This window comes from Marmota marmota, unplaced genomic scaffold, assembly GCF_001458135.2.
Source record: "Marmota marmota marmota unplaced genomic scaffold, marMar, whole genome shotgun sequence".
Lineage (NCBI taxonomy): Eukaryota > Metazoa > Chordata > Mammalia > Rodentia > Sciuridae > Marmota > Marmota marmota.
Window position 1 is genome coordinate 243,679 of NW_026000136.1, and position 21,221 is coordinate 264,899.

Consider the following 21,221-nt stretch of genomic DNA (forward strand, 5'->3'; position numbering starts at 1 on the left):
AAAAAAAAAAAAAAAAAAAAAAAAAACACTCTACAGACTACACACAGATGAAAATTACCTCAACATAATAAAGGCATACGTGAAAGGCCCATAGCTTTCATCATACTGGGTGGAAATACTGAAAAATTCTCCCGTAATAGGAAGAGAACTACAATGATGCCCACTTTTACTTCTGCTTAACATATTACTGGACACACCAATCAGGCAAAATCAAACAAACAAATAAATAAAAGGCTGGAAAGAAATAAAATTACCACTATTTATGTATAACTTTTTTATATGTAGAAAACCCTAAAGCGCGCACCACGCGCGCATGCATGTCCGAGCTATTCCATCCCCAGCACAAAAATGTGTGTTTATGTGTGTGTGTGTGGGGGGGGGGGATGTCAGAATGACTTGAGCAAAGTTTCAGGAAATAAAACCAGCAAGCAAAAATCAGTTACATTGGTTCCCTGCCTGGCCTCCGCCTCTTCCTTGGCCTCCACCTCCCTCTGCTGGGCGATTGCCGCAACTGCTCCTCCCTGGCCTTGTGAGTGGTCGCAGAGGAGCCGTGGCCACTACCCAAACTGGTTGCACAGGAGGCTGGATCTTAAAGAAATAAACCAGAATGAGTTATGCAGAAAAGCCTGATGAAATCAGGAAAGATGAGTGGATGGAAACGCTCAGCAACCGACACGCCCAGTGGGCAGGCATGAACCGCCTTATCATTAACTATTTGGTCAAAGAAGGCTTTAAAGAAGCAGCAGAGAACTGTCCCATGGAACCTGGAATTGAACCCAGCATGGATCCGGATACTCTTGATGAGAGAAGCAAGATTCAGGAGATGATTCTGAAGGCTTAGATTTTGGAGGCCACCGTATTAACAGTCCCTGTCCGGAGCTCTTGGACACAAACCGGTAACTTTACTTTCATCTGCAGCAACAGAATGTATGTAATTGAGCTGATCCCCCAGCAACAGATCTAGGCTGTGCTAGAGGAGGAGAGCAGGGCTAAGAGGGCAGAGTGCCTCAAAGAGATGGAGCACATGCTGGCCCTGCTGGCCCTCTATAGCCCTGAGGAGTTAGGCTTCGGAGGCCTCCTTCACAGGATGCAAAAGCAAAAGGTTTAGAGTGAGGTTAACCAAGCCATTCTACATTATGAAAATCGTGAGTCAACACCCAAGATGACAAAATTACAGAAACTTGTTATTTTAGGCTCAGAACGTGCTGGACCAGAAGAAAGTAAAATATCCCAAAATGACAGACCTTAGCAAAGGTGTAACCCAGGAGCCCAAGGAGAGCCTTGCAAGCTAACCCCACACTGACCCTCGCACAGGACTCACCTTCCTTCCGCAGGAACCAAAGATTTTCACTGCAGCAGGAACATTTTCCCCTCTTGTAGATTTGTTTATTTGTTTGACTCAGCATCTTTCTTAAAAGGAAAATGACCCTTTTAAATTCTGGAAGCCCCACAGTGAAGGGCGCTTTCTAGGAAGGCTGTCTGTCTGTGCACTTGGTGTGTCCCAAGGACCTCCACACCTTGGGTCACTGTCCCAGAGCTCCGGTGTCTGGCTGACAGGGGCTGGGTTCCTAGGGCTGCTGTTATAACCAGGCCTCTCTGGAGGGACAAGAAGAGCACCCATCACTCTTACTTTCTGCTGGCTTGTAGGCAGACAATTCCTTTGTTAATTTTCCTAAGTCTTGGCAGGACTTCATCTTCCATTTTTTTTCTCACACCATGTTTTTCATTTTTTTTTTGTTTTTGTGTTCTCTAGAAAAAAATATATATATAAATTTATAAATCCTAAAAAAGTTGCATTTCATACACTAACAATGAGCAATCTAAAAGGAAACAAGAAATTAAGAAAACAATTCTATTTACAGTTACAACAAAGAGAATAAAATACTTGAGCATAAATTAAATTGAGGATATGAGAGACTTACACACTAGAAACTATAAAAGATTATTGAAATTAAAGAACACATAAATAAATGGAAAAACATCCCATGTTCATAAATTGAAGGATTTAATACGGGTAAGATTTCAATATTGCCAAAAGTGATCTACAAATTAAATGTAATTGTTATCAAAACCTCAACATTTTTATTAGTTAGTTATAGTTATACATAATATTGGGATCCATATTGCTATAATCATATGAGACTGGAATATAATTTGCTCCAATTCCATCCTCCATACTTCTCCTTTCCCTCCCCTCCTACCATTCCCAATCATTACCCTTTACTGGCATTTAATTTATTTACAATTCTTTTTAAATTAATGGTTTATAGATTACACATAAGGGTGAAACTCACTGTGGTGTATTCACATATGCACATAGCATAGTTTGGTCAACTACATTCCACAGTTCCTCCCTTTTCCCATCCCTCCTTCTCTACTCCAGTGCCTTCCTGTAATCCCACCCTACACTCCACTGATCTCTTTTCTATTTTCATGGGATCCCCCTTCCCTCTTTTTTTCCTTATTTTGGTCTAGCTTCTGCATATGAGAGAAAATATTTAACTCTTTATTAACTGAGTTGGAATTATTTCATTTAGCACTATGCTTTTAAGTTCCATCCATTTACCAGCAAATGCCATAATTTCTTTCTTCTTAATGGCTGAGTAAAACTCCATTGTGTATATGCTACATTTTCTGTATCCATTGCTCTGTCAATGGGCACCTGGGCTGTTTCCATAATTTGGCTATTATGAGTTGTGTTACTGTAAACATTGATGTGGCTGTATCAATATAGTATGCTCATTTTATTTCTTATCATAAATACTCAGGAGTGGGATAGCTGGGTTACATGTAAAAATGGTATGGTAGTTCCTTAAACAATTGAGCAGAACTATCTGTCATATGACCCAGCAATTTGTTTCTCCAAAATACCTCTAAAGAATTAAAAACATGAGCTCAAACAGATGCTTGTTCCTCCATGTTTACAGCAGTGAAATGACATATGTTTCCACTGATGGATAAAGAGATAAAATGTGTTATATCTGGATAGTGAAATATTCTTCAACCTTAAAATGGAAAGAAATTTCAATGCATACTACAACATGGATGAGCCTATGAAAAATGCCAAGTGAAATAATCCAGTAACAAAAGAGAAATGAGGTATCTAGGATAGTCAAATGCAAAGATAGAAAGTAGAATTGTAGGAGGAAGGGGAATGAGATTATTGTTGTATGGGTTCAGTGAACTTAATTATCAGTGAGCTGCACACAAAAATGGTTAGAAGGATATGTTTTATTAAGTATTTTTTTTACCAAAACAAAAAAAATTACCCAGAATACAATAAAAGGAGACAAGACAATAGAAAATATAAAAGCCAAGTTAAACTATATGGAGAGAATTAAATGACTAGCTTTCTCACAGAATAATTCATGATTATTTGTGACCTGAATCTTTGAGGCTGACATCTGGAAATTATATTCTCCATACTCGTTGAAATACTGGCTTCAGAAACTAGAGGATAGGAGAAAGGAATATACCAGGATATTTCTCCTCTCTCTTCTCTGAGTTTTGTGGTAGTGTCTCCATCAATGACTGTGTGTCCTCTATCATACCTCTTCTTATAGGATAGAAACATAGTTTTTTTAGATACCCTCCACTTCTAAGTTCTGGTACGGCTATTTTCTCATTGTATCCCTATAGTCCTAGGAAAGCTAATAGTTTTTTTCTATTTCTAAATTTTTTCTTGTCTCATTATCTCCTATTTGGTTTTTAGATGCACCAAAATATTTGTAACTAGTTCCCTGTATTGAATTCCTTTTGTCAAATTGCCTGGCTTTAACTCTCTTTTCCTGAATGCCTAAGTCAAGCACACATCTCATCTAAGTGTGAGAGGAGAGAGACTAGAGAATGGAAAAAAAAGCCATCAGTGATGGCTGAGTTTTCCCAAAGAAGTTTGAGGTATAAACACTCAAATTTAGGAAGCTCAAATAGTATTATTAAAAGGAAATCCCTGGGGCGGGGGTGGGGAGTAAACCATCAGAATGAAACATGAAGATGAGGAGCTCTTAACACCAACTCACCAATGGGGGAAAAAAAACCCAGAAATTAGTAACCATAGGTGATTTATGAGAGATACACATAAAACCTACAGAGGAATATTGGAAATAAAATAATAGGCTAGGAGAAACGGAGATACCAGGGTGTTAGTATATTAGTATTTACCATAGAAATACTAATGAAAGAAAGTGGTGTGTCTAGATTAATATTAGACAAGATATGTTTTAAGACAAATATTTATTAGCAGTAAAATGGGTCACTATATGCAATGAAGACTTAATCCACCAAAAAAATGTAAAAGTCCAAAACTGTTGCAAATATATATAAAATATGTAAAATTAAAAATGAAAGAAAAGGTAAAGTGGAGAAATTCAGTTTTAATGGAAATGTTTAGTGTACTTCCTCAGTGGTGTCATTCAGGTGGTGGCATGGATACTGCAGGCCAAATTTGTTGTGATAATCAGGAGCAGAAAGTAGGCAGAAAGATTTGAAAAACTTGCAGTTTGGCCAGAAAATTGGGAGGAAAACTGGGACTAAGAAGGTGTGGTTGTTAAAGGGAATATGGTTGTTAAACAGAATACACACCAAAAAAAAAAAGCTAATTACTTCACCCAGAAACAGTTAGAAAGATGGCTTGAGGGCATCTCATGCTTAAGGGGTAAAAGTAGAAATTTCTTTGAGAAGACACAATGGGGGAGCCTGGCTTACACAGGGGGGACCTGGAAAGTTGTTATGCCTTGCTCAGCCACCCATGCACTCAAAGACTTTTGCAGCCATGGTCCCAGGAGGCTTCACTACTGCTCCAGATGGTGATAGACCTTGGTGTCAATCACGTGGCCCTGGCTCTGCAGGAATGTAGGATGCTGAAGTTAGGAGGTCATGGAAGCTTTCACTGAGATTTCAAAGGAAGACATTACAGGCCAGGCAAAGTACAGCAAAGACAGAGTCTTTATGGGTCACCACTGCAAGGGCAATGTATGAAGATGTGAGAAGGAAAACAAAGCTGCATTAGAGACTCCCAAGATTAAGATATGCCAGTAACATGGAACATCTGCCTAGGAAAGCTGAGAAAATCCAGCAGACACAAGCCAACTGAGAGGCTATGTAGGCTGCAACCAGCAAAGCCATAGGGGCCGAGCTATGCAAGCCATTTGGAGAGAACATCATGGTGTAATGTGCTCCAGATGCTGGACTTGGAGCTATAGGACTTGAACTAGCAATCCTCCGGTCTCGGGAGATTATCATTCCAGAGAAATTTTCTCCATCTTTAAAAAGTAGCATTATAGAAAATGTAAAATTTGAAAAAAAAAACTTTTAAATTATTCGATCAATATTTTAAGTGCTAGTATAAAAGTAGGAGTAAATGTTATAGCTGTAAAATGGAATAATAATGCATGAGCAAGCAAATTTTTAGAGTTGATCCCTAAGATGATCCCTAAGTATCCCCTAAGTTTTTTCAGGAAGTGCTTTGCAAATTGTAATATAGGATTTTTTTCCTCCACATTTTAAAGGATGAAGTTTGGCTTATAGTTTAGACCACATAATTAGCTGTTCAATTTAGTAAGGGATATTTCCAGAATTAAAAAAATATATACAAATGCAGATGTCTGAAGGAACAAGGGAGGTGAAACACATGAGTGAAACAGGTCGTGATGAAATAATTCAGGGAGTGGAAGCCTTGTGGCAAAGTGGAGTGAGTATGCCTCATGAAAGTGGGCAACCCATTTTTCAGGAAAAGCTTAGACTCTGGGAATTTATGCACATTTCACTGACTTGAAAATGTTGATAAGTAAACTGATTCTCATGTAAGCATGTTTTAAGTTCAAATTCAGCTTTTAAAGTAACTTATGATTTTTACAGGAGGCTTTGTATTCTTATCAAATAATGTCCAAAAAACAAACATCTATGTTTGATTAACCTCAGATATAAGAACAATTGATAAAGACAATGGCCAGAATTGTTCTGTTGGTTTACTGTATTCTAGGAACACAGTGTGCTTATAGTTCTGTATTCATTATGCCATTGATACTTATAAGAAATTTTTAAGGAAAGTTATTATTGTAACCCATAATTTCAGAAAGAAGACAGAGGGTTGAAAAGTACTTAAGGTCCTAATACTCTAAATGAGTCAAGACACAAACCAGGTCAAAGTCCACAGTAAATATTAGGTGTTTAGTAATAGATGATTGCAGTTTAGTTTAAAAGGGCAATTTTTCCCATTCTGAGGTTCCTGATTCCCTATCTGTCTCCAAATTGATAAATAGTCTTTTGTGACTTAGTTTAAAAGCCTAATAGAAAACTATTTCCTATTATCAGGGAAAAGAGAGTTTGCTAGAATCATATTTCAGATTATCAAATCATATAAACTAATTAAGGGGTCATTGTAAGAAGAAAAGTTAGAAAATACAATGAAAATTATTTTTAATATTTATTTTTAGTTATAGTTCGACACAATATCTTTATTTTATTTATTTATTTTTATATGATGCTGAGGATCCAACCCAGAGCCTCACATGTGCTAGGTTAGCACTCAACCACTAAGTCACAACACCAGCTCCAATGCAGAAATTATTAAAATGACAAATATTTTACATTAAACCTTTATATGTTACACAAAGTACTACATATCCTAAAGTATATTTAAGCTTTAAAATATTTGTCTGACAAAACTATTAGTAGCAATTTATGGACCTTCAAATATTTTAGATTTAATAGATAAAAGATATTTTTCAAAGAATGTAAGCACCAAACTATTATGCTGAAAAGACAGTTGAAAAAGGAAGTGCAGGATGATGCTATAACATTTTGTGATGTGACCAAAATCTCTTTCAATAGATATGTGTACTATGGTCATATTAAAAATCATCAAATTGAATCTCTTACATTGCATTTTTGTCCTCAAGAATAATAATAAAAAGGGACCAAGAAAGATGAGAGTAATTTTTCACAAGCTAGACATCACATCAATATATTCATAAAGAATATACATTGAAAGCTTATACATTATTAAATCTTCTCATTTAAAAAAAACTATCTTTAGTAATGTATTAAAAATCAATACAGCATGAACAACATACACCTGCATTCATCTGTCAAAACTCAGCACTTAGGCTCTGCCAAATCCATTTTCAGAAAATGCGTGAACTTTATCAACCCACTTTTAGCAAAGCTTGAAAATATAATGTTCAGATACCAAAACACAGAATACATGTCTAAGGCTGCAGCTGGAGTCCTGGGACTGTAACACACAACACACACACACACAACACACACACACACACACACACACACGCCTTTATAAGGATCTGAATTTAAACACTTTAGGCAAGAACAGCAAGACTGTAACTCATTCTTCAGGTTTAGCATTTTTACACAAGGAACACAAAGCTCCTAATTCGCCTAAAATAACTTTAAAGGTACTGGACTAATATGAGTTACAAAAATTCTTGAGAGTTTGGACTCCTGGACAATCAGTTAATTCACCAAACTACAGAAACCACAAGAAAAACCCATGAAAATACTTTGGATTTTCACACACACACATGCCCTTTTTTAAAGTTAGTGTCATTAAAACAGCTATGACAAGGTTTACAAGCCCGTTTCCATCCTAAAAATAACAACTGCTTTTAAAAATTCTCAAAGGGGGATTTTAGCAAGGTGCGAATACAAAGTCCTGGAGAAGAGAATAGGGCAGCTGGTGAGCAAGCTGAGATGGACACCATTTCAGGCAAGATTTCTCTATTTCTTTATAAGGATCGCACTTCTCTGTTTTCTCTATTCTTAAAAGGAAAATTCCTTTATAGATGCTTTGGTGAGACAGGGACCTCAGCTCCTAGAGAAATCACCTTTCAATACAATTTGGGGACTCTGGATGAGCTGTAGGCTGCTGCGCATGCCACAGGTCCTCACCAAGCAGACCAGGCCAGGGGCGCATTAGCTCTCCAGTTCACCCCTCCAGTCCCACTCAATTGCTCCCTCTTATTCTCTTCTTAAAGTCAGCTCTCATAGCCCTCTGTATCCCCAAAGGTTCTTGGCATCTGTGTGGGCGGCTAGGCGTCCTCCTGCTCTCTGAGCCCGGGTTCCTGCCACAAGTCCCCAGCTCCTGAGGTTCAGGGCCACTTCCCTGCCACCGCCCCCGCGGGTCCCCAGGCGCTGCCCCAACCCTTACCTGGGCAGGAAGCTGGGCACTCCTTAGTCCCTACTGCTCGCTGGTGGCAGGCGCTCCTTGGAGGCAGGCGGCTGGGTGGCCCAAAGCGTGGTTGCCTTGGTAGAAATGGGACCTGGCCGCCTGCGGGGGACGGGGCGGAGGTGGATGGGAAGAGTGGATAGGACTCACCTAAGTGAAAGGCGCCTGGTAGGTCCCTCGACCACCACCCTATCCCGTGGGAGTTCTTTTCTTCCTCCTACAGCCCACGCCACCGCCCCTGGTTAACAGCCACTAGCGGTGGCTCCTCGCAGGACCCTGGGCTGGACAAAAAGGGGCTTCGAGGCCCCTCTGACTTGGTGTTGGAAGCAAGGGAGACAGCATCAACCCTGGAGCGCCCTGGTTTGCAGGGTCGCCCATAGAAGTCTCTTCCTGCTCTGAATGTTGTCCAAACCCCGAGGAATTTCCCTCAAATACGTGAGTGCTGGGATCACGAGGATGCAATCTTCTGTCAGGCAAGCTCTGAGCCTGGTAAAGAACCTTGGTTTCATTCCTGAGAGAGCAAGTGGCAAATAAGATCGCCCCAGGCATCAGTTCACTTTGACAGCCTGCTAAGGAAGCTAGCTAGGGCCTGTTAATCACCAGCCCTCTCTGGCCTGCTGAAGTCCAATGGGCTGGACAAACTGGGATACCCGGTGGGAGGGGGGTGCAGGGATGAGGTACAAGCTGGCTAGATTCCATGAAAAGCATCAAGGAACATTTTGGGTTATGCCTTTTTCCCTTCACAAGGCAAAGATAACAATCAATATGTTCTTTGATTCTGTTAATAATCTAAATGGGTCTGTGGATTATATCAAAAGAGAATTATAAATGAGACCAAAAGAGATCATCTAGTCGGAGTCTGCATCTGTCTTAAATGAGGTGGGGGGAATATATATAATTTCTTAATGTTTATATAATTTATCAATATATAACTTCTATGTATAGATTTTATATACATATAAAATTTCTCAATAATCCTGCATTTTCTTATTTTTCTCACATTTCTGCTACATTTTTCATTTTTAAAATCATTCCTGGCTATTTCATGTTCTTTCTTACAGTTGAGAATGGGATCATTTTTTTTCTATTGTATTTTGAGTATTGTTTGCCTATATTAAAATTGCTACTTTACTGTATGTGTATGTGCATATGGATGTTTGTGTATGATATAAATGGAATTATTTGCCAGGATGTCAAAAAGACCTTTGGCATCACAACCTTTCTTGTAAAATAACTTAAAATTTAGTCTCTGAACAGTGGATTTTTAATACAGAGTATATTGAATCAATGGCCTAATGTATAAACAGCTTCAAAATTGCAAGTTTTTTTTAAAGATCACAACAAATATATTTTTAAACTTTTCTGACTGTTTGGGATGTATCTAAGAAAATATAAGAATTAACAAGGAAACAGCCATACACGTAGTAGTGTCCATACACACAATAAAGCAGTAGTTTTAACATAGGCAAACAATGTTCAAAATACAATTAGAAAAAAAATGATTCAATTCACAATGAAATAACCAAGAAAGATAAAAAATGAAAAATGTTGGAGAAACATATGGAAAAATAAGAACAATGCAAGACTGTTGAGAAATTTTGTATAAGATTTTACTAATTGGAAAGATATAAGCTACCTAAATGAGAACACAAGATTTTTCATGTGCAAACTTCAAGTGCATTACCCTATTTTATATGCATACTATTCCTTTCTAATGAAAATATCTATAATTCAGATATCTTTACTAATAAAGAAACTGAAGCAAAATAAAATGACTTCTCAAAAGTCACAATCTTTGTAATGTCTTTAAGATCATAAACCCCAATAAAGCTCTGTAAATGCTCAGATTACAGTTTGATCCTCATGGAAGTATCAGAATGAAATTCTGCTGCTTCAAATGGTCTAGAAACCATTTACTAGTTTCCCAAGCACAGGAAGAATAGGAACAATAGGATTAGGCTTTGCTCTGCTGGAAGAACCTTCTTGGGACCTTTCTCTCCCTTCTCCTTCCATACTGAATACACATCTCTTCTCTACTTAACCAAACTGTTAAAATCTCTGTTGTGATACACTTGTTTGTTTCTTTCCTAGGGAAAGCATTTGCTAGAATAAGGATGGTTGAACATATTAGTCACTTTTAATGGAATCCCATCTCTCCATTTCTTATTCATTATGTAATAAATATTTACGGAGTATTTTAGTGTTCCCTGCATTGAATTTTACAACCATTCCCTACATTGAATTTGAGGTCCATCTTTGTCATATATAGCTATAAAATGCAGATTTGCCTTCTTGATATGAGCTGGTGAAGTGGCACCCCTTCTCCACAGAAAAGCCCTCTTCACCATAGCTGATTTTAGGACTGTCAGCAAAAGAGTCTCTGTGAAAGAGTCCAATGTAGATAAACTTCCTATTTTCATGTCGCCCTGTTTTACTTGGCCACTGGCTGGGAAGATATCAGCACTCCAGGTGCTGGACACCCCCTTACTAGTACTTTGTAGAAATGTGCAAACAAAGCCTCTGGCCTTGAGCTGGGCTTTACAGAGATGTCTACATTTTTAAGATCAGTTACAAATTGGCTCCATGGTAACAATTGGCAGGGGGAGGAAAGAAAGGGGAAAAGAAGTTCTCCCCTTCTCAGGTGTTATCCTTGAAGAGTTAACTTGCCCAAAATAGTGAAAGAAAAAAGCTGCTTTTATGTGAACTTTTGCAAACTGTGAACTTCTGAGCCCCTCCCCTTACATGCTGGGTATAAAATTCTGAAAATCCCTGAACTCAGGGTTCAGGGGGATTAATTGATTACAGCAAAAGCTGTGCCCTCTGAACCTGGCTGCAGCCAAACAAAACCATTTCCTGCTATCTTTGGTGCCTTGTCTCGTTTGTCCCTACTAAACTGATACTCCAGAGTGAAAATTATCAATGTAAATGATACTCAAATAGCTGGGACCAACCACTAATTCTTTCTAAATCATCTAACTTACTGTCTGGAATCTTACCTCCTTAGAACAGGTGGCCCACAGGTTTTCTTGATCATCTTTTTGGGCAATTTGGTTTGTTGCTTTCTTCTTGTCAGTTTTCCAGGCCTACGAAGCTGTAAACATTTACATTATGGTTCAAGTACAACAAAATTAATTTTTAATTATGCTTATTGAGGCAGAAGAAGTCCAAGAGTTGACTTACACAGTTACTTGTAAATAATCTACATTTTAAACCTTATTGGAGTTGTCCACTTGTTGTTTCTCGATGAATTTTGAACTTCTGTTGTCTTTTGCCTTTTTATTGTGTAGGAAAGAAGAGCTGTCTAAATTTGCTCTGTGGTTTTGTAAACACTTTCTGTAAAGTGTATATAAACAGTTTCATATAGCACTTGCAATAGAGGCTTTTGTGAGCCTTCTGTTCTTTGTGTTTAATGCGTAGAAAGAAAAAATATGTCTCATTTGTTGCATGATTGTTATCAACTACTTATTTCTTAACTGGATCTAAAATTCATTTAACATCAGATACTTCCCCTAAATCTCCTAATTGGAAAAAAGCAATTCAAATAATCACTATCAGGAGAAGAATGTTTAGTTTGGAATATTTTTTGAAGTAAAACTATAACACAAAGTTTCATTTTAACTGCTATGTTTTCTAAGGAATTTATTTGAGCCAATCAATAATGATAAGTTTGAAATATACATGATTTAGGAACAGAGAGAAGGGATGAGAATTGAAAACATGCAGTAGTTTTCAAAGCCTCTTTAGAAAGTAGAGGAAGGGATTTGACACCTTTCCTTCAAAATATTTACAGCTAACATGACTCTAAAATTTGAAATGTATTGTGAGGTTTTCTTACTTTCATTTCTTTTAAATCCTTCCCTGTATTGTATCACAGTCTACATTTATAAATGTACATTTTCCTTAGTGGGACACATTGGGTTGAAGGATGAAAGGTGTGATAGGATCAAAGGGTATTTAAACATCATTGACTCCAACTCCATGTTCCTTGGAGTAGGACATCTGGAGTTAATTCACTTGCCTGGGGCCATATATCAGGTCTGTAGCAGCCAGGGATAGAACATTGTCTGTCTTTCTTTGTGTCCATGTTCTTGCCAGGATATTCTACTCACTGCATGTTTGATTTTAGGGTAAGTTTTAGGCTGCTAGGAACTCAGGAAGTTACCCATGGCACTTTACAGATGGATACAAATTGTTCTAGTCTTTCTTTTTAAGCTTATATCCATGAACTCCCAACTCAGTTTCCTTAGAAAACAAGGTCCAGACTGTTAAGTATCCTTATGCTGGTGGTATGGAAACTGATTGGTAAAATATCAGTACGTAGAAAATTAATTAATAAAATAACTCATTTCTTATTTCATATGGATCAGGAGCATATGTGTGCCAGGAGTTGTTGTAAATGTAGTGGACAACAACAACCCAAGAAATAGCCCCAAATCCCTGCCATTATGGAGACAGGGTTCTAGTTGTAAAGGTGAAGTTAAGGTCCAGGGGAATAGAAAAGAAGTAGATGAGATTACTGCATTCAAGTGCTTAATATCTGTCAAATTCAACAGCACAAGAGAAAAATGTAATAGCTGCTGTTATTGTGACCTATAGATAACTGTTTTTAAAAAACCATTTCTTGTATTTTTTTTTTAACAATACAGTGGATAATTCCTGGTGGAACCAGGGCTCAAATGCAGTTGATTGGATTCTAAATTCTTTAATCTTTTTGGTACAGCATTTGTTGTTATTGTTTTTTTTAAATAAATGACAGCAGAATGCATTAAAATTCTTATAACAAATATACAACACAATTTTTCATATCTATTGTTGTATATAAAGTATGTTGACACCAATTCATGTCTTCATACATATACTTTGGATAATGATGTCTATTGATACAATTTCAAGACCCAGCTTCTCCTCTGAATTTAACATTCACTGGCTTAAACATAACACAACAATCTAGTTTCTTTATCTATAAAACAAGAACAGTAAGCCTAGCCCTAACTTTTTTTGTTTTGCAGGAGATTTTTGAAAATTCAATAAAATGGCTTTTATGAAACTAGTTTCTAAACCACTATATAAATGTAAATATTATTATACACCATAATTTTCTTGTTTTTTGTCCAGAGAAAACTGAAGAATTTTTTTTCAGAACCAAGAAATAAAATAAAAACTTAAAGAATCTCCCCCCGCCCCCGCCCCACCACCACCATTTTTTATAGTTTGTAAGTTGGAAATAGTTTTAGTTTTGTCAATAACTAATCTAATCTTTTATGGACTATTCTCTGTATATCTAAGAATACCTGTAAACCACAGTTAAGAAAATATTCTCCTACATTCTAAAGTTTTTATAATTTTATAATTAACATTTAGTATTGTTTATTATGTATGACTTGGGGAGGGTTACTAGTTTCATTTTTTCAATTTTCATGTTGCCCTGGTAAACTTTTGTAAATAGTCCATTCTTTTCTCACTGGTATAAAATGTCATCAATAAAGTTTGTAAATGTGTAAGTTTGTTTCTGGGCTTGCTATTGTGTTCCATTACTTTATTCTTTGTCTACTTGAGTATAAATCCTGGCTGCCCTCTTTATCATTTGTCTGGCCCTGGCTACTCAGCCTTAGTCATTGCTTAATAATGGTGCCCACTTCACCATGCAGCTGTTGCTGAGCTATCCCTCATTGCTGACCTTAAAGTTTTAGGTCTTTCTTATCTTCTAAGTAATTTCCATGCCTCCCTTGAGTTCAAAGTGCTGCCTCTCTTGACCCTGGGGCATGGAAGAATTCTAAGCAGTTGTCAAGTAGTCCTTGTTTTTCCTAGATATCATGTATCCAGGACAGAAGGGTACAAGTCTGAGTTTGTCTGACTTCTCAAACCTATGTGGGATTTCTGTTATCCATGCTTGGCTGATCAGGTTCCTCATTTTCTCTGTAAGAAAGAGCACTGAACACTTTACCTAATGCCTTAGTTGAGGAAATGTCACCAGGTAAAAAAATTGGAAAAGTAAATCATTTTTAAATATAAATTACCAGTATATTATTATGCTATAAAATTAATAACACATGTTCAGAGACCTTTAAAATTTTAAAACTATCATTCTACTACATCTACTACATTATTATTTACATAATAATAACCAAAGTGATTAATTTTCCATCTACTCTCAAGAAATAGGAGTTTTTATATGTCTCACTTTTGCTATTTATTAAGAACCAAGTTTTCAAGATATTTTATAAGAACCCACCCCACATATTAGCTTTCCAAATGGTAACTTGAATTCTTAAATGAGAAGTACATTGTTAACTATCAGCAAAAATCTTTTCATCTGAAAATACAAGTCCTCATTAATTATTGTCTAAATTTTTATTGATATAAATAGTTTATAATTAGGTTATGCTTATAGTGCACTTAGATTTTCTTTCAGGTGGAAAGAAAGTGTAACAATTTGACCTACAATAATTTCTGAGAATTTCTTATCAATTAAGACTTACTAAGAGTATTTATCAGATGACATACACATGGTAGAGCACTAATCTCCAAGATACATAAAGAACTCAAAAAACTTAACACCAAAAAGCCACAAACAACCCAATCAATAAATGGGCTAAGAAGCTGAACAGACAATTCTTAGAAGAAGATATACATTAAATCAACAAATATAGAAAAAAATGTCCAACATCTCTAGTAATTAGAAAAACGCAAATCAAAACTAAGCTAAGATTTCTTCTCATGCCAATCAGAATGGCAGTACCAAGAATACAGGCAACAATAAATATTGGTGAGGATGTGGGGGAAAAGGCACACATATACATTGCTGGTGGGACTGCAAATTGGTACAAGCAATCTGGAAAGCAATATTGGAGATTGTTTGGAAAACTTGGGATGGAACCACAATTTGACCCAGCTCTCCCGCTTCTTGGTCTATACCCAAAGGACTTAAAATCAGCATACTATAGTAATGCAGCCACATCAGTGTTCATAGCAGCTCAATTCACAATAACTAAACTGTGGAAGCAACCTAGATGCCCTTCAATAGATGAATGGATAAAGAAACTGTGGTATATACTCACTGTGGAATATTATTCAGTATTAAAAGAGAATAAAATTGGGGCATTTGCAGGTAAATGGATGGAGTTGGAGAATATCATGCTAAGTAAAATAAGCCAATCCCAGAAAACCAAAGGCCAAATGTTCTCCCTGGTAAGTTAATGCTGATGCATAACGGGAAGGAGGAGGCATGGGAAAAATGGAGGAACTTTGGGCAAAGGGGAAGGAGAGTAGGGAGAGTGCATAGAGGCAGGAAAGATGGTGGAGTGAGATGGATATCATTACCCTAGGTACATGTATGACTGCACATATGGTGTGATGCTATATCATGTGCAACCATAGAAATGTAAAGTTGTGCTGCAGTTGTTTACAATGAGTCAAATGCATTCTGCTGTTATATATAATTATAATAAATTAATTAATTTTAAAAAGACTAACAAAAAAGAGTCCTCATTGTAACAGCCACCAGTTCTGAGTTGATTGCATGCTGTCACCTGCCTTGCAGAAAGAGGATACAGAGCAGCAGCTGCAGACCAGGGAGCTGCAGTACCTGGAGCAGATAAAGCACATCATGTGCTGTGGCTTCAGGAAGGAAGAGTGCATAGAAACCGGCATCCTGTCTTTTTTTTTTTTTTTTTTTTGCATGAAATCATGCTACAGCCTGAGAGATGAATTCCTCTGCTGACAACCAAATGTGTATTCTGGAATGGTGTTTTGGAGGAGTTGCTATGATTTATCAAGGGATCCACAAATGCTAAAGAACTATATTCCAAGGGACTAAACATCTGGGACACCAATGCATCTCAAGCCTTTTGGGATGGCCTGGGATTCTCCACCAGAAAAGAAAGGGACCTAGACCCAGTTTATGGCTTCCAGTAGAGACATTTTTAGGTACAACACAAAGATATGGTTTCAGGTTATTCTGATCAAGGAGTAGACTGCAAAAAGTGATTGACACCATCAAAACCAATCCTGAGGCCAGAAGAATTATCATGTGTGTTTAGAAACCAAAAGATTTTCCTCAAAAGATTTTCCTGCCTCCATGCCATGCTCTCTGCCAGTTCTACAAGGTGAATGGGAGCTGTCCTGCTGGCTGTACCATAGATCAGGAGTCATGGGCTTGGGCATGCCTTTCAGCATTGAGAGCTATGCCCTGCTTACCTTATATGGTTGCATACATCAGGGACCTGCAGCCAGTGGACTTTATGCATTCTTTGAGAGATGCACATATTTAACTAAATCACATTGAGCCACTGAAAATTCAGCTTCTATGAGAACCAAGAGCTTTACCAAAGCTCAAAATTCTTCCAAAGATTGAGAAAATTGACAACTTCAAAGTTAAAAACTTTCAGATTGAAGGGTAAAATCCACATCTAACTATTAAAATAGAGATGGCTGTTTAGAGTGCTTTTAAAGGAGTTGGAAAGGTCTTGTCACTGTAGGGGTTGGGCCTGATGCCCAGGTGAAAGTTTTTTTTCTAAAGAAAAAGGAACTAGGTCAAAAATCTGTCTCTGATTTACCAATTATTCTTCATTAGCTTTTAAGTATGTTTCCATTGGCAGACATAACTGCTATTGTTTTAGTAATCATGTTTTCTTAACTGAGGGAGCATGAAAATCCTGAGAAAAGAAAGTGGAAATTTATATACTTTTAGCAAAAATATATAGTATTTCAGTCTCTTGGCTTCATGAATACTGGTGAGTTTCATTAGTTGTATAAGCTATTCCATTCAATTTTAAAGAAACACATCCATCATAATATATGAGCTTATGAATGCTTACTTATTTTATATGTTGCTTTAATAAAGAACTGTATGCAAAAAAGACTTACTAAATTGTGCATAATAAAAATATGCCCTATAGAAAAAAAAAGTAGAACAAATCGGAAATAACTTTCCCGTTTTCATATATGAATACACGACCAGGGTAATTCCACATCATGTTCAACCCCAAGAATGGGATCCTAACTAGATCCCATTACGTTATAATCCATGTATGTATAATACATCAAAATACATTCACTGTTCCATATATCTAAAAGAATAAATAAAAAAATCAATTAAAAAAGAACTATTGCTCCACCAAAATTATATGCCCTGAGAAGGAGATATGTCCATGCCTTTTTCAAATTGTTAATTAAAAACTCTTCTGTTTCTCCCCAAAGACTTAGAAATCTTTTTATTCTGGGGTATTATACATTTTAATTTATGCCTTCCTATAGAGAGTTCTGTAAAATTATCGATGTAACTGATCTCAAGTTGATTTTACACAGCAGACCCTTTCTTTGCCAACTATAACTTTAAAATAATTTTTAATGCCTAAAACTTGGAAAATTGTTTCTTTTTGTGGATCTCAAATATTTACAAAGTATGCATTTACCCTTTGCACAGTCTTAACCATGATAAGAATAAATCAACCAAGAATAATAGATTTTTTTCTCAGTAGCATGTTTGAATCCTTATGATAATGATGTTGTTGGCAGGCCATAATAATAATTTAAGTGTACATATTCATGAGCACTTGTGTAGTCAGGTTCAGACCTTAAGTTGTCTCTCATTTTCAGAGCAATGGTTCTGGTATCAGTTCTGTTTTTACCTTTGCTGTGCTGTTTGAGTCTGCCTGATACACATGCCTCCAGTTCCCAGAGGCCTTTTACCCCTCCTTCTCTGGCCAGAGACTTAGTTTTTCTCTTCCTTTCTCTGGGTTTTAAATATCACAGTTGCTGCCACAGAAGTCTGTTCCCCAATGGGGGTTGGCCTAAGGCAGGGATGGGAGAAAGAAGAGGAAAGGAGAAAAAAGGAAAAATGACTCAAGGATTTCTTCCATGCCTACTAGCATGCAGAGGTCCCTCTACCAGACCTGTAGCAAGAATAAAGGGGTCTCTCCTTGAGTTTGTATGGCCTGTTTCTGAATTTTGATGCCATCTGAGATCAAAGCTGGAATACCAATGATGGGAAAACAAAGAAGAAGAAAACCCCATTACAAATCATTACTCAAGCTTTACTTTTAGTTCCCCAGTAATTTCTTCCACTCCATCTTGGCTGACATCCAAAGTTCAGGATCTTGAAGAACACAACTGAAGGCTTAACAAAGGATGAAGTTTTAACCAAGGCTCAGCTGTGTACTTCCCAGCCCAGGTGCTCTGATGATGATGCTTCTACAATGCTAATTACATTAAAATTAGAAAAAAAAAACATATGAAATGCAAGTAAGAAGTTACTGGAGGCAGACCTCTGTACAATCTGCTCAGTTCCATCTTAGAGGAAGATCTGATGAGAAATAGATTTGTGATATCTGTGAAGACTGAGGTCATGGGAGTAAGAATTTGAGGGAATTTCTGTGAACTACTATAGTGTTGCCTCTTTTGCTGGCCTTTGAATTGAGTCAGAGTAGGTGTCCAATCAGGTTAATACATATCCATTCCTTGTTTACTTGACAGCATTGCTTTGCTTGAAAGAATGCTGAATGGGAACCTTGGAAATCCTCCTTGATCTGCCCTGGGTGAGTTTATGTTGGATACCAGTCCCAGGCAATCTGCTCCTTCCATCTGCTTTCTGTTCCCAATGCTGAGCCATCTATAGATAGGATTGGAGTTAGGACTTGGTAGCAATTATACTCTAAGGCTGGTTGTCTATAAAGTAAGTTATTCTTACAATTTTATTTTTATATTTCAAAATAAAGTATTAATCACAGTTTTATCAGCTAATAGCTTTAGCTGATAGTAAATATGATATGAAAATTTGTGCTGTATATGTGTAATAAGAATTGTAATGCATTCCACCATACTTTATTTTCATTTTGTGTGTGTGTGTGTGTGTGTGTGTGTGTGTGTGTGTGGTGCTGGGGATTGAACCCAGGGCCTTGTGCATGCAAGGCAAGCACTCTACCAACTGAGCTATATCCCCAGCCCTTGCCGTCCTTTATAAAAACTCAACAAAATTAATTCTAATTTTTGATAAAAAATGATGTCAAATCGTATTATCATTTGAAAAATTTGGGTCCAGTGAAAAATAACTTCAATGTTACTTTGGTGATAACTGGAATAGGGGAGGGTGAAGTCTTATAACATCTAGGGTGGATATATAATTACTTCTGTATTTCTAAAGTATTTATCTAACTTCAGTGTTCAAGCCATGTGGAATAGCCAATGAGAAACTCAGAAGATGATCCAGAGTCAGTTTTAGTAATTGTGGTAAAAAGATTGAGTAAAGTCAGTTAGTTAGAATAGGGAGAACACATAGGTTCCAGAATGATTAAAAGCCTAAAAAATCAAAAGAATCAGAAAACTAAATATTTATAGGATGAATACAGATAGTAGTCTTGATTATATTATTTTGATATTCAATGATTAACTTAGTTATCATTTTTTTAAAAAACCCTCCTAATTAACACTGCAATACACAAGATACCACCATGTTAACACCTGCATAAATAACTTCTCCCCATCTTAACCAAAATGATTGTCCTTCCATCTTATCTGATCTAAAGTTTTGTAGATACTCCAAGTATCCTTCCCCACCCCTCCTTTTTTTTTTTTTGTATTGCAAATTGAACCTAGGGATGTACTGGTGAGCTATATCATCAGTCCTTTTAATTTTATTTTTAAACAGGTTTTGTTAAGGTGCCCAGGCAGGCCTAAAATTTGTTATCCTCCTACCATACCCCAGTAAATTCCTAGATTTTAGCCATGTACCACATGCTCAGCTCCTTGTCCCTTTCTTTTTCTTGCTATGAAGTACAGTAGCACCTACTGGAATCTCTGCCCTTAAAGCTCAAGAATTTTACCTTTTCAATGGCACAACATTCTCTTTGGCTGACACCATTGTTGCTTCTTTCCCAGAAGATGGTGATAATTTCCCCATGAGACTCTGTTTTCTATCTTTAGTTTCTTGTGTTTATTACAGTCAGAATAAACATCATTCAAATCTTCTATAGCTTCCTACCAAACCCCACAGAATCATTCAAAGAGCCATTTTGTGACCCCTTTGTCCCAATGTACCTCTCTCCCCCTGTCTCACTACTTTCTCCTTATTCTCCCCTAGCTCTGGTGACCTTCTTATTGTTCCTCCAGCATGACAAGTGCCTTATAACTTTCCAACCTTTAGTTGGCTATTTCCTTGACCAGCTAGAGTTTACCCCTAAATATTCACATAGTCCTTACCCTTACTGTCTTTCAACTTTTACTTTAAGGTCACCTTCTATTCTAGGTTGTCCTTTCTTATCAAAATGAGATGTTTCACTTCTTCATCACTTCCTCCCCTCCATTAGAATTTTGCTTTTATTTCTCATAATATCATATTAAAAACTTTTATCTGTGTTGTTCACTGATGTATTCCCAGAATGTAGAAGATAATCTGAAACACAGGAGAATATCAATTAATATTTGTTCAGTAAACGAATGAGGAGGAAAATATGAATACCCAAGCAATTAAATGGAAAACATGTACAAAAACATTGAATAGAGAAGAAAAATAATTTAAACAACATTTTTTATTTAAATGTTCTTAAAAGGGATCAATTTACTTCCAACAAATCCCTACTTTATGGAAGGAAAGCTAAGGCACAGTGTTTATAACATTTTTATTAAACAGAGGGCCTTTATTGAAAGAAAAAATATAGTTATAATTACAATAATAAAGGGCATAGAGAATGTAATTTTATATTATTATCTCTTCCTTCACAAAAATTCTATTGTTATGTTATTATAAAAGGATCCTCACTCATTGGGTTTTGATCTTCTAATAAATCTGTGGTCATACTCATATATATATATTATCTCCACACATGCTTGAGAGGGATGATATATATATCATCCCTCTCAAGCATGTGTGGGTAAGAAATGTGATAAATGCAGAATGACAAACTTGTTAATAAGAAAAGACATCTAGTAATTGCTTAATCATAATTTTCAAAGACAATCATGTATACACATCTTTGCATTATAGAAAATTATAGCATAAGAGAAAATCTGAATGCAAAGTGTAGGTTATCAGGATCACAACTGA

At 36.7% G+C, this 21,221-nt stretch overlaps 1 long non-coding RNA gene and 2 pseudogenes across 1 annotated transcript; 2 read left to right on the top strand and 1 right to left on the bottom strand.

The window, feature by feature from the left end:
* Positions 1-13: 13 nt before the first annotated feature.
* On the top strand, positions 14-6,871 carry LOC125611168 (annotated as a pseudogene).
* A 4,074-nt stretch (positions 6,872-10,945) lies between these two features.
* On the bottom strand, positions 10,946-20,858 carry LOC125611169. The gene is made up of 3 exons (XR_007341296.1): positions 20,378-20,858; positions 17,812-17,973; positions 10,946-11,273 (listed from the first exon to the last, which is right to left on the bottom strand). It is a non-coding gene; the product is annotated as an uncharacterized LOC125611169 (long non-coding RNA).
* LOC107155913 lies at positions 15,653-16,620 on the top strand (annotated as a pseudogene).
* Positions 20,859-21,221: the final 363 nt, after the last annotated feature.